Source organism: Eschrichtius robustus, chromosome 16 (assembly GCF_028021215.1).
Source record: "Eschrichtius robustus isolate mEscRob2 chromosome 16, mEscRob2.pri, whole genome shotgun sequence".
NCBI lineage: Eukaryota > Metazoa > Chordata > Mammalia > Artiodactyla > Eschrichtiidae > Eschrichtius > Eschrichtius robustus.
The window spans coordinates 31,514,870-31,526,680 of NC_090839.1; the positions used below are offsets into that span (position 1 = coordinate 31,514,870).

Below are 11,811 nucleotides of genomic sequence, written 5' to 3' on the forward strand. Positions count from 1 at the left end.
TTTAAAGGTTATATTCCATTTATAGTTATTACAAAGAATTGGCTATATTCCCTTCCAATTTTTAAATTCTAATCTAGTTAGTACTCTTTCCTCTCCACTGCTTGATTCTAATTTATAAAAGACTTTCATTTACCTCTACCTTTAACTTTCAGAGCAATTAGAGTGTACATTCTCAAGTGTAAAAGGAAAACAATCATTCACATTTTACTACAGTATTCAATTTCATTGTAACACTCACTAAAACAAAAGATTAACACAATTCCTTTTATTCTGATTCAAACTCATTATCTTTTATCAAGAGCATAACAGTGTAAGATTACTTGGCAGTCTCTCATACAAAATGTATTTCAGAGTAACCCCAAACAGTCTTAGTTGATGAGATAAAGGTCTTCTTTACAGAACTCCTGCTAATAAATGTGGAAGAGAGGACAGAATTAGAAAATCACCATTTTGCCACAAAGAACGCTGACATGATCATCAATGGGGTCTTTTAGCGTCACTAGAAGTAGGGTAGCCAGACATAGCAGGCCTCTGGATGTGATGCAATATTAAGCATCTCCTAAGCATTCTCGCCAAAAAACTTAAATCTGTTTTAATCAAGCCTCTAGAGCTAACTTCCATTTCTAGGAAATACAGGGAACAGAGCAACAAACTGACACTGCGATTTAAGTGAACAAATCCCAAATGTGAGAAGTTCCACAGGACAACTGACCTGGTTCCTGTAACTAGTCCATGACACACAAAAAAAAGTGGAGAGAGAGGGAGGGAGGAGGAACTACCCTAGATCAAAATAGGCATGAGAGACAAAATGACCAAATGTGAGCTGTGGACTTTGAATCCTGGTGTGAACAAGCCATCTCTGAAAAAGATATCCTTGAGACAACTGGGCAAAAGTGAATAGGGTCTAGTTATTAGATGATACCAAGGAGTAAGTGTTAATTTTATTAGGTATGAGAATAGCATTTTGGTTCTGTATGAGAATAGCATTTTGGTTCTGTAAGACAACACCCTTATTTTTAAAAGATGCATATAGAAGTATGTCAGGAAACGGGCAAAAATGTCTCGGATTTGCTTTAAAATACCTCAGCAAAGAAGGTAAAAGAAAAAAGGAAAAATGAAACAAATGTGGCAAAATCTTGATAACAGTAGAATCTGAGTGATGGGCATATGCGCGTATGTTGTACTAATTCTCTACTTTTGAGTGTATTTACAATTTCCTATAATAAAAAAAAATTAAAAAGAAGAATCTCACTAGCAGAGAAGCCTGAAAAACAGTACAGGTAAATCTATTAAGTAATATTAATCTTGGGTAGAAAATAAATGGATCAATGAAAAAAATTTACGTGGCAGTTGCTTATTTAGAAATCGAATGAGTTATATGGCAAACATAAATTTTCCCTTTTTATATGGTTAGTGCTATCGACTGTACTATATGACACATGTCCTCCCCAAATTCACATACTGAAACCAAATCCCCAATGTGATGGTATCTAGAAGTGATTAAGTGATGAGGGTGTCACCCCCATGAATGGCATTAGTACCCCTATACAAGTGGCCCCAATAAAAAGGACCCCAGGTAGCTTCCTCACCCCTTCCACCACGGGAGGACATAGCAAAAAGACAGTGAAAAGTACCGGCTATGCACCAGCAAGTCAGCCCTCCCCAGACACTGAACCTGCTGCCACCCTGATCTTGGATTTCCCAGCCTCCAGAACTATGAGAAATTTCTGTTTGTAAGATACCCAGGCTATGGTATTTTGTTATAGCAGCCAGAACAGATTAAGACAGTCAGACAGCTATGAAATATAAAGTTTTATTCCTGAGGTAGCTTATACTACTGAAAACCCATGGCAAAGAACAAGCAGTTTTACAGGATACATTAAAAAAAACTTTTAGGAATGAAACTGTCTGTTTCCTCTCCTCAGAACTGTGTAATGCTTTTATATAATTCTGGAGTTCTAAATAGATGGTGGTAGTGAACTGAAATAGAGAAAACTGAAACACAGAAAACAGAATTCACAGCTGCATTTTGAACTGAGTGCTGTGAGCTTTGGATTATCCAGGTGGACCCTAAACCCAATGACAGTGTCTTTATAAGAGAGAGAAAGAAGAGAAGACCATGTGAACATGGAAGCAGAGATTGGAGTTATACAGCCAAAAGCCAAGGAATGTGTGGAGCCACCCAAAGCTGGAAGGAGCAAGGAAGGATTGTCTCCTAGTTTTTGGAGGGAGTGCAGCAGCTCTGCTGACAATCTGATTTCAGACTTCTGGCCTCCAGAACTGTGAGAGAATAAATTTCTACTGTTTCAGGCCATCAATTACGTGGTAATTTGTTACAGCAATGCTAGAAAACTACACAGCCCCTTTGCCCATTCTAACAAGTCATTTTTATTTACCTCACTTTTATTTACTGCAGTAGTTCAGCAATGGTTAATTACTTCAAGAATATCAGAAGAAATAAAAAATATATATGCTCCCCAAATCTCTCCTTATTTTCTAGCCATTTTCTGCAAAGGTCTCAATTTCCTTTATCAATAGTGTTCCAGGGAACTCCCTGGCAGTCCAGTGGACTCGGCGCTTTCACTGCCGTGGCCCAGGTTCAAGCCCTGGTTGGGGAACTAAGATCCCATAAGCTGCTTAGTGCGGCCTAAAAAAAAAAGTCTTCCAAAAGTGCCATTGTAGGATAGCATCTGAATAGTAAAGAGCTTGTGAAAGTTGACAGTATCAACTGAGACACTTGGTGGGTTGGAGAATGAAGGCCTGGGTTCTAAACCTGGCTCCTGACCTTGTGAACCTGAACAGGTTACTTCTTTGACCATTTGTTTTATCATCCATAAATAACCCTTTGAGGGTTGCTGTAAGGAGTAAATAAGCAGTGCATTTAAAGATACTAACATAAAAGGATTTTACTATAGGTTAGCTAATGTGAAAGATGATTTTCTGGGTACAATATTCTCCCTGGCTATTGATACACTGTTCTATGATACAAAAAAAATCTTTCTCACTACCACAAAATTTCCTCTGGACTGTTTACAGGGACAATCAATAAGTTTAAGTAAAAATTTTTATTTAATTATAGCAAGGCATGAGATTTCCAACATATCTCTGAAGAAGTTTTCCAATTTCTTTAGCACTAAAGGAAAAGAATGAAAGCCAACACCTTTGATCTACCTTCCCACCAATTTTCCATAAACTATATTAGCTCATACTTCAGTGTTTCATTATTTGCCAAACTCTTTCTTTTAGTCCAAGATGAAGAGCCTATTTGGATATTTCAAGTTTATACCACTGAGCAAAATTTTTCATGCTCAGAATTTGGAGAGAACAATAAAGAGACACAGGTAATTTATAATTTTTTGGTTTGCCTAGATGAAGTTAACAGACAGGTATTGCAGCACCATTCAATCTCCAAATAAAAAAATATTTTAAGATAACATAAAGCATACTGATAGACTGTTGGTGAAGTTATTAACACTGTCATCAAATGAACTGAATGCTCATATTATACTTGCAGTGCCATATTTGTACTTCTTTTGTTCTCAGTTAAACGTTATGACATTAAGTTTGCTAAAGAACTGTAACTGATACAAACACCCGTCTACTTAGGAAAATATAAATAACAGACAAAATGAGACACAGATTTTAAGACAACACACATAATTAACGTTCTACAGAAGCCTGTGGTTTATAGGACCAAGCTTTATGACAAGATGAAAATTTGTACTAATCCAAATGACTAAAACTTTAGAAGAAGAAAATGAAAAGAAGAGGGAAACCTCACTTCAAGAAGAGTCAATAAATGAAAACAAGAACAACTGAAAGCAGGTAAACTGGAAGTTACTTATAATCTAAAAACATTCACTATAGTTACTATAGTAGTAAGTAACCCTAATACACCTAACAGCATTGAATCCATAAAAATTCAAGTTGCATTACACTTTTTCAGAGCAAAATCACAACTTAACATGAGGTTCACTTGTAATGTTATCTAAAAAGTAGCTTCCTTTCCTTGCCATTCAGGCTTGTTCCAAATCAAGCACCATGGAGGTGCAGAGCAACTGTCTGGTGTCATACTGTCCTTACATCGGGTGCAGGGCCCAGGCTGGCTTTCCCAGGCATGGCCAACCAAAAGTAAGGCCACTGGTCAGTTGTTCCTAGGCCAGCTGGCATGGAAGAAAGTGTCTGATTCCCACCTCCACAGCAGACAAGGCTCAGCCAGCTGGCTTTCAACGGACTGCACTAGTTGGAGTGCTCACAATTCTTTTCAAACCATCTGGCATTCTTTTTGAATCCTAAATTTACCCAACACTACACTCTGATGTCTGAAATGCTCAGGTAATTGGAGGAGTCTCCACTGCCTACCCAGATAAGAAAAGAAAGGGGCAGAGTAACTGCTAAGTCAATTACTTTAAGAAACAATTTCTAAAATTAAAAATCAAGACAGATAATAAGGGGTATAGATAATTTAACATGCAGAAAACTTTTAAGTATCCCTTAAGGCTGGCTGGACACAACTCTCCCTACTTTGAACTTCTACAGAGCCTGTCTTTATCCCTCAATGTGGCCCTTGGAGTGGATTTTGTATTGCTACATATATTTATCTTCCCAGCTAGCTAGTAAGTGAAAAGAACAGTATCTTATGGCCACTTTAAAAAAATCTATTGATGACATACTGGGTGTTTTAAAAGTTCCATTTCCAGAAATAAGAAAACTTAATGAGGAATAACATGAATTAACATGCAGAAGGAGCCTTACCTCTGGGCAAGCCAAATAAACAAAGAACAGAACTTGGCTTGAAATAAAAATATTTTATCAAGTGACCAAAATGATTTCTCAAATGACCAAACTGCTGGGAAGTGCTATAGGGTGCTCATCTGTCAACTGCAGATCATCTATCATGTGAGGTAATCTGGGGAACAGAGAGACAAGGAATCAGAAAAAGCCCACAAAACTAAAAACAGGAGAGTCACATTCATAGCCAATATACTCTAGGAGATATAAGTACTTCAAACAAAAATATTACAGTGACCAAGTCAGATCAAATATTAGAAACCAGAGAAGGGTATACAAACAATAACTATAATTATTTTTCATTGCATTAACTGCCATGCCAAGTACCGAGTTTAGCATTTTACATGTTATCTAATTTGGCACACACAACCAACATATGAGGTGGGTACTATTCTTATTTCCACCTTGCAGATGAGGAAACAGAGAGGTTAGGAAACCTGCCCAAGGTCACATGGCAAAAAGTGAAAGAGCTAGAATTCAACTCCAATCAGTCTGACTACAAAATCCAGGTGCAAGACTGCCAATGTTAAATTATACTTGTGAAAGAATGAAATGTAAAGTAACACAGGTAAAATTCAATCATTAATACAGTCTTCATAATTTTTCAATTTTCAAGTGTAGCAAAAAGTAGAGAATAATTTAAAAAATAAATGAAAATTGATTTTCTTGTTGGAAATTTTTAAAAAGAGCTATTCTACCAGGTTAAAAATGTCAGTTATGCTTTTTTTGCCCATATATTGAGTAGGTACTTGTGTCAATTGTTGTCCTAGGAACATAGTGGTAAACAGGATAGATGAGTTCCCTGCCTTCCTGGAGCCGACTTTCCAGTGGGGGCCGTAGGCAAGAGACAAAAATATTCAGTCAACAACAGAATTTCAGACAGTGATACATAGTACAGAAGAGATAGGGAGGAAATGTAGACTACTCTTTTGAAACATTTAACCATGAAGGTAAACAGAAGGGGAAGGATATAAGGTCAGGGGAAAGTTGTTTTGTTGTAATTTTTTGTTCTGTTTTTAAAGATGGGCAATATCAGAGCATGTATGTATGCTGACATGGGTGGTGCCCTGGAAAGTTGTTGAGGATGTGAGAGAGGGCACAAATGCAGAAGTCAAGTTCTTGACTAGCTATGAGGCGGAATATGGTGGGGAGGCAAGTTGGCCTCTGACAGCAAGAAAACAGGGATCCTAAGCAAGGTGGATTTATAGATTTGGTGAAGGGAGGATGAGGGGTATCTGTCTGATAACTTCTAAACCCTCAGTGAAGTATGTGGCCTGCTTACCGGAATGGGGAGGGGTCGGCTGCTCATGAGTTTAAAGACTGGGGAGACATCAAATAATTATAGGCAAAAAGATCTTATTAAGAATCTGGTAGTTTTTTGGGGCAGTGATGAGAGTCTACTACAGATTTTTGGTCATGAATCTGAAGTTCTCTAGTAATATTCAACCACTTATGTGCACCTATGGGAAAGCTAGATGAGGAATAAAGCAGCTGTAAATAGAAAAAAATTCATGGGTAAAAAAATATTTAAAAATGTGTATCCATGAGATAAACACTACATCACTGACAATGTCCAAACAAGCCATGGTCTATGTAACTCCATTTGCCTCCATCTTCTTATCACAGAAATTCTTGCCAATAATGTATTTGTCTTTAGTCATGACATATTTAATCATGAAGCTTATAGATTGTTTCTTTTTGGTCATAAATGGTTCTGTCACTTCCTAAAGTAGATTTTTTTAAAATGCAACTGATGGTTGTGTAGATTCCAGAGGTGATTACATTTCAATGCTGGAAGAAACTTTCTCTGGTGTTAACTGATATTTCCAGTTAAAAGTAAACTGATGATTCCATTTAAAAGTAAAAAACAAAAATTAAAACACCCCCTCAAGGTGGTTGCTTTTGATCATCCAACTGTACTCCTAAACCATGATGTTGGCTCAAGACCCAAAACATCCTGGGGAGCATTTATGCCTGCACAGGTTCAAGGAGAGGAAACAAAGACCACACCTCTTGATGGAGGCATGTCAACACCATAAAGAATAGCATATTGGGTGAGATGGTGTGTATGTCTATGTGTACATATATATAGGTATTTGGGGAAAATACTATCTGCCCTTACGAGCAAAAGAAAAGATGTCTCGAGGAACACCATGAAATGTCAGAACACCAGGGATAAACAGAAGATCCTAAAGTCTTCCAGAGTGGGAGGAAAAAGGGAAATGGGGATTAGAATGGCACTGCACTTCTCAATAGTAACACTAGAAGCCTTCAAAAGAGGGACAATAATTTTCGATCTACAATTCAATATCCAGCGAAACCACCATTCAAGTGTGATGGTAAAATGAGGACATTTTGACATATGCAACTTATGAATTCAGGAATGAATTTCAGAGTTTGTAGACGCCCTTTCTCAGGAAGCTACTAAAGAATAAGGAAGACACAGGATCCAGGAAATCAAGGATCCAACATAGGAGGAAAGCAAAGAGAATTCACAAGGTGATAAAAAGGCAAGTCCTATATAACAGCTAGGAAAAAGAAATGAAACAGATTACCTGAAAATATTGAAAGATGATAGGTTCTGTCATAGAATTTGAGGATAACTTTGTGACTGGTAAAAAGAAAACTAGGCAAATGAAAAACAAACAAACAAAAGTGGCAGTTGTTTAACTCAGGAGAAACAAAAGTTGTACAAGAAAGAAAACGTAATACGTATCCTACATGGCTCATCTGTGAATTATAGGTACATTGTCACAGTCATATAAATACTGAATACTGACTTGACTGGAAACTGTAAAGTATAGGTATGAGTGGGGGATGGAAGGATGGTTGTGTGGGACAACTAAGTCCTCAGCTTCCAAAATAAAACTCCATAGATAATATCCAAAGGTGGAAAATCAAGGAATAGCAGTTTAAACATTAAAAGTGAAATAAAGGTAAATACCAGAAAGAACTGCTAAGAGTTCAAAGTGATTGAACCATATGAAACCACTGATTTTTGACTACTTCCCTATCTAAAAAATGGCAATTTCATACAGTTTAAACTGCTAATACATTATAATGACATTACTTTATTACTGATTTTAGAATAAACTGCCATTTGAAACAGAAAACATTATTATTATTATTATTTTTTGGCCGCGCTGCATGCAGGATCTTAGTTCTCCAACCAGGGATCGAAACTGTGCCCCCTGCAGTGCAAGTGCGGAGTCCTAACCATTGGACCATCAAGGGAATTCCCGGAAAACAATTACTGATAGAAAATGCTGGGAGGATAATGTATCCCAGTTTAGGTAACAAAGTGTCATCATATATACTATTACCATCACTAACATAACAATATTAATATTTCTAATGAATATAAAGATTATATTTATTACTAAAACAGCATTTAAAATAATGTAACCTATTCTGACAATATAGATATTACTTTGGAATTTTTCTTCAATCATCATACTACAAAAATGCTAAACTATGGGTTGGTAAAAATTTTGATTAACAGAATGCTGAATAACAAGGCCAAGATGTTTTTAGTTTCCTTTGTTGATACAAACAATAGCTAAGTCACTCTTGAAAAATTAAAGTTCCACAATACTGTGGCACTATGCAAGCCTATTTCAGTGATAATTCCGGTTACACTACTCTGTTTATCTACGACTTCCCCTTATGATTTGTTTTAAGGGGATTTCTTAAAAAAAAAAAAACAAAAAACCAAAAACTTATGCTGGCAGTTCATAAATTATTGGGGTTGCTTCAATATTAGTGACACTACTTAATGTAGCTAATGAAGCCCTCATTTTTAAGTTAGCTTATTTTGAGTTAAATTCATTTACATTAAAATTTTACTTAAATCTTACATCATAAAACCAAAACACCTCCAAATTGAAAAATCAACTTTTATTGATTTAAACTTTTACAAAAAAAGAATTTGATCATGTTAACATAAGGTAAGATTTTTACCAAGAATAATGGATCCCGTTCCAACCAAATGGAAAATTTCCCCTTCAAATTAAAAGCAAATGTTTTTAACAGACGGAATATACATAAACAGATGCTATGGAAGATTGCTTAGTTTAGCTTTCATTTTGCACTGAAAACTACCAGGAATTAAAATATATGTGATTAAAAAATAATCTTAAAGAGAACCTTAAAACTGAATCAATTCAACTATTCATATCCTCTAATAAGCTCCTCTTAATTTTTTTTACCGTTGCTATTTTGAATCAAAAGATCATAAGAAAAATATATTTTGGAAGTATGTTTCTTATAGTAACAGAGTTTAGCTAATTTCCTGTCAGTCTGCAAAATTATAAGTGTAAAAAAGAAACCGAAAATGCAACCGTCTTCTAAAACTTATAAAATCTGGTTTAAAAGAGAAAAAGGTACAAGTGAAACAGCAAGGAATAGCTGGTGCTATTACAGTTGCTTCTTTTTGATTGGTCCACATCAACTGTGACTCCTCACAACTTCACCAAGACAACAAAGTCAGGCAGTCAGTCCCACAGAGCCAAAGTCTGTGGGAACCTGCAGAGCTTCCTCCTCTCTCTGGGGATGACGACGATAAAAGGTGATCTGTTTTCCAGCAGTCCTGTAAGCGGAGCCATTGAGCTGGGCTGCACAACCAGACAACAGAACACAGGGAAAATTCAGATCAAAGCAAGGGCGCATGCCAGGGTAATATGCTATAAAGCCCTTTGCCAAAGCATTAAGGGGAAAAAAAGCAAGGAGGTGGAGAGAACCTGCTGGACCACCTTCTTATTACACAGGGAGGCAGGAGGAAACAAAATCTGCCTGTACTGAGGAGCTGAGAAAACAGTGTCCTAGAGATACCGGAGTATTTCTGTATATGTGTATATCAATATACAGACATATTACCAATTAACTAAAAAGCAGTGTTCTATATGTACTAGAGTATTCTCATGTACATACATAAGAGTATATGACCATTAACTAAACCCCCAAAACCAAGTGTTCTGGATATACAGATATATTGAGGATATAGACATATATTTTCACTTAACAAAACCCACTGGTTTTACAGAAAGAAACAAAGAAACGCTGTTTGAAAGAATGTCAGAGGCAGAACTGGGTGAAGATCTGATGAAGTAATATATCTCTTTTCCTCATACCCCTTTAAATGACCTCCGATTCTCTCATTTCAGAGGGGACACACACACCATCAGGTCTCCGGAAACAAAAGAGGCTCCTTAATTCTCCGGCCTGTGGAAGCACACACGTCCCCCACTCACAGATATGAGGCCAGCTCCTGACTTTCATTAACGAGTAAACCGAGGCGATAGGTCTCACCCCCGACCGTAGCTTACACACAGTGACAAACGGGCACAGGACAGACGCCACAAAGAAAGGGGAGGAGCAGACGGGGACCAGGAAAACACTGCCACGCCGCGCCCCCCAAGGCGCATTCCCATCGCCAACAGGGAGGCAGACGTCCTCGCCATCCTCGTCCTTGCCTCCCTGCTCATCCCAGCAGCCTCCCACGCCCGGGGACCCGATGCCCGGCACGGGTTAGCGGAGCGCTCGGGGCTCCGCGAACATTCCTTCTGTGACCTCCCGGTGACAGCCCCGCGCCTCCCTTTGTGCGGGACTCACCCTCTGGCTCGGGGCGGACCCTCCTGCGCACCCCTCCCGACCTGGGGCCGCTGTCCCATCCCTCCCAGCTCCCGGCCGAGGCGCCGAGAGTGTGAGTGGGGGAGGCTGGCGCGGGCCCCACGGTGTCCTCAGCACCCCAAGCCCGAACCTGCCCCGTCCGTTAAGCCCCAAATCCGGGGCGACGGGCCTCTCTTGCTCACTTACTCTGTCGTGCCGGCAGCGGCGGCGGCGACCGTGGTGTGACCGTCAGCTCCGGGCGGTGAGCGGCGGGCGTCAGTCGGCACCGAGCGGGGCTGAGGTGGCAGCCGCAGACTGCCCGCGGCGCCCCGGCGAGGGGCGGGCCCGGAGGGGGAGGGGCGGGCGCCGGGCCTCTCATTCATGCAGCGGGGGCGGGGTGAGGGACCCGGATGCCCGGGCAGTCCCGCCCACCTCCCTGAGGTCGCCCTGGCTTCGGAGTCTGTAGTGCGCAGGCGCGGCTCTCCGTGGTCCGACACCGCCCCACCAGCTGGGGATGTCTCAGGCTAGAGCGGTGGCCTTCTCCCTCTTGTGTTTAGTATTTTTGCATGTCCTATAAACATTTTTTAAAAATATTTATTTATTTATTTATTTGGCTGCACCGGGTCTTAGTTGCGGCATGCGGGATCTTTCAGTTGCGGCATGTGGGGGTCTTTAGCTGAGGCATGCGAATTCTTAGTTGTGGCACGTGGGATCTAGTTCCCTGACCAGGGATCGAAACCAGGCTTCCCTGCCCCGCATTGGGAGCACGGGAGTCTTAGCCACTGGACCACCAGGGAAATCCCTATAAGCAATTTTTTAAGTGAAAGCTTGGAAAGCCACCTCCTTCCTAGCATCCAGCCCGCCAGCATCCTGGGGACACAGGAGTGGCCATTAGTCTGATGGGTAAGGTACACACCGCCCCCTTCCTCCATCTGTGTCATGTGCAGCAGGTCCTCTCAGACCTCTGAGACCCAGAATCTGCCCAGATAGTGGAGAGGAGTGTGTGCAAGAAAGAGTGCATTACTTTGTTTATTTGCGTTGACCTAGTCTCTTCAGCCCCCAGCTCCCATTCCACAGAGCAGGCAAGAAATTGACCTTTGTTTTGGGGGGTTTAGCCCTTCCTGTAATACCAAGGCCTAGGGTCTAGCTAATGCAGCTCCAAGATCAGGGGAGACCCCTTGTCTTTGGCAGGCTGTGTATTTTGCAGAGACATCCTCCTGTTTCCAAACCCTTGGCCCTGCCACTCCTGGGTCATAGAAATCTTTGGTGCTACTGGGAGTCTGCAACAGACCTCACAGTCATCTCCTCTGAGGCTCCTCAGCTGAGTGTGTGGGCACTGCAGCTCAGGGAAATTACAGAAATGTTTGCCCACTTTCCCTCAGTCCTATGTCCCCCTTTGGGGTTCTCCTTCCT

The 11,811-nt window shown here is 40.2% G+C and overlaps 1 protein-coding gene across 1 annotated transcript in view; it reads right to left on the reverse strand.

Moving 5' to 3' along the window:
- Positions 1-10,739, reverse strand: part of RNF24 (ring finger protein 24) — a 138,511-nt gene extending 127,772 nt beyond the window's left edge. Inside the window, exon 1 of the mRNA XM_068524847.1 lies at positions 10,606-10,739. The gene's annotated coding sequence lies outside the window, so the exon portion shown is untranslated. The remainder of the gene's footprint in view (positions 1-10,605) is intronic.
- Positions 10,740-11,811: the final 1,072 nt, after the last annotated feature.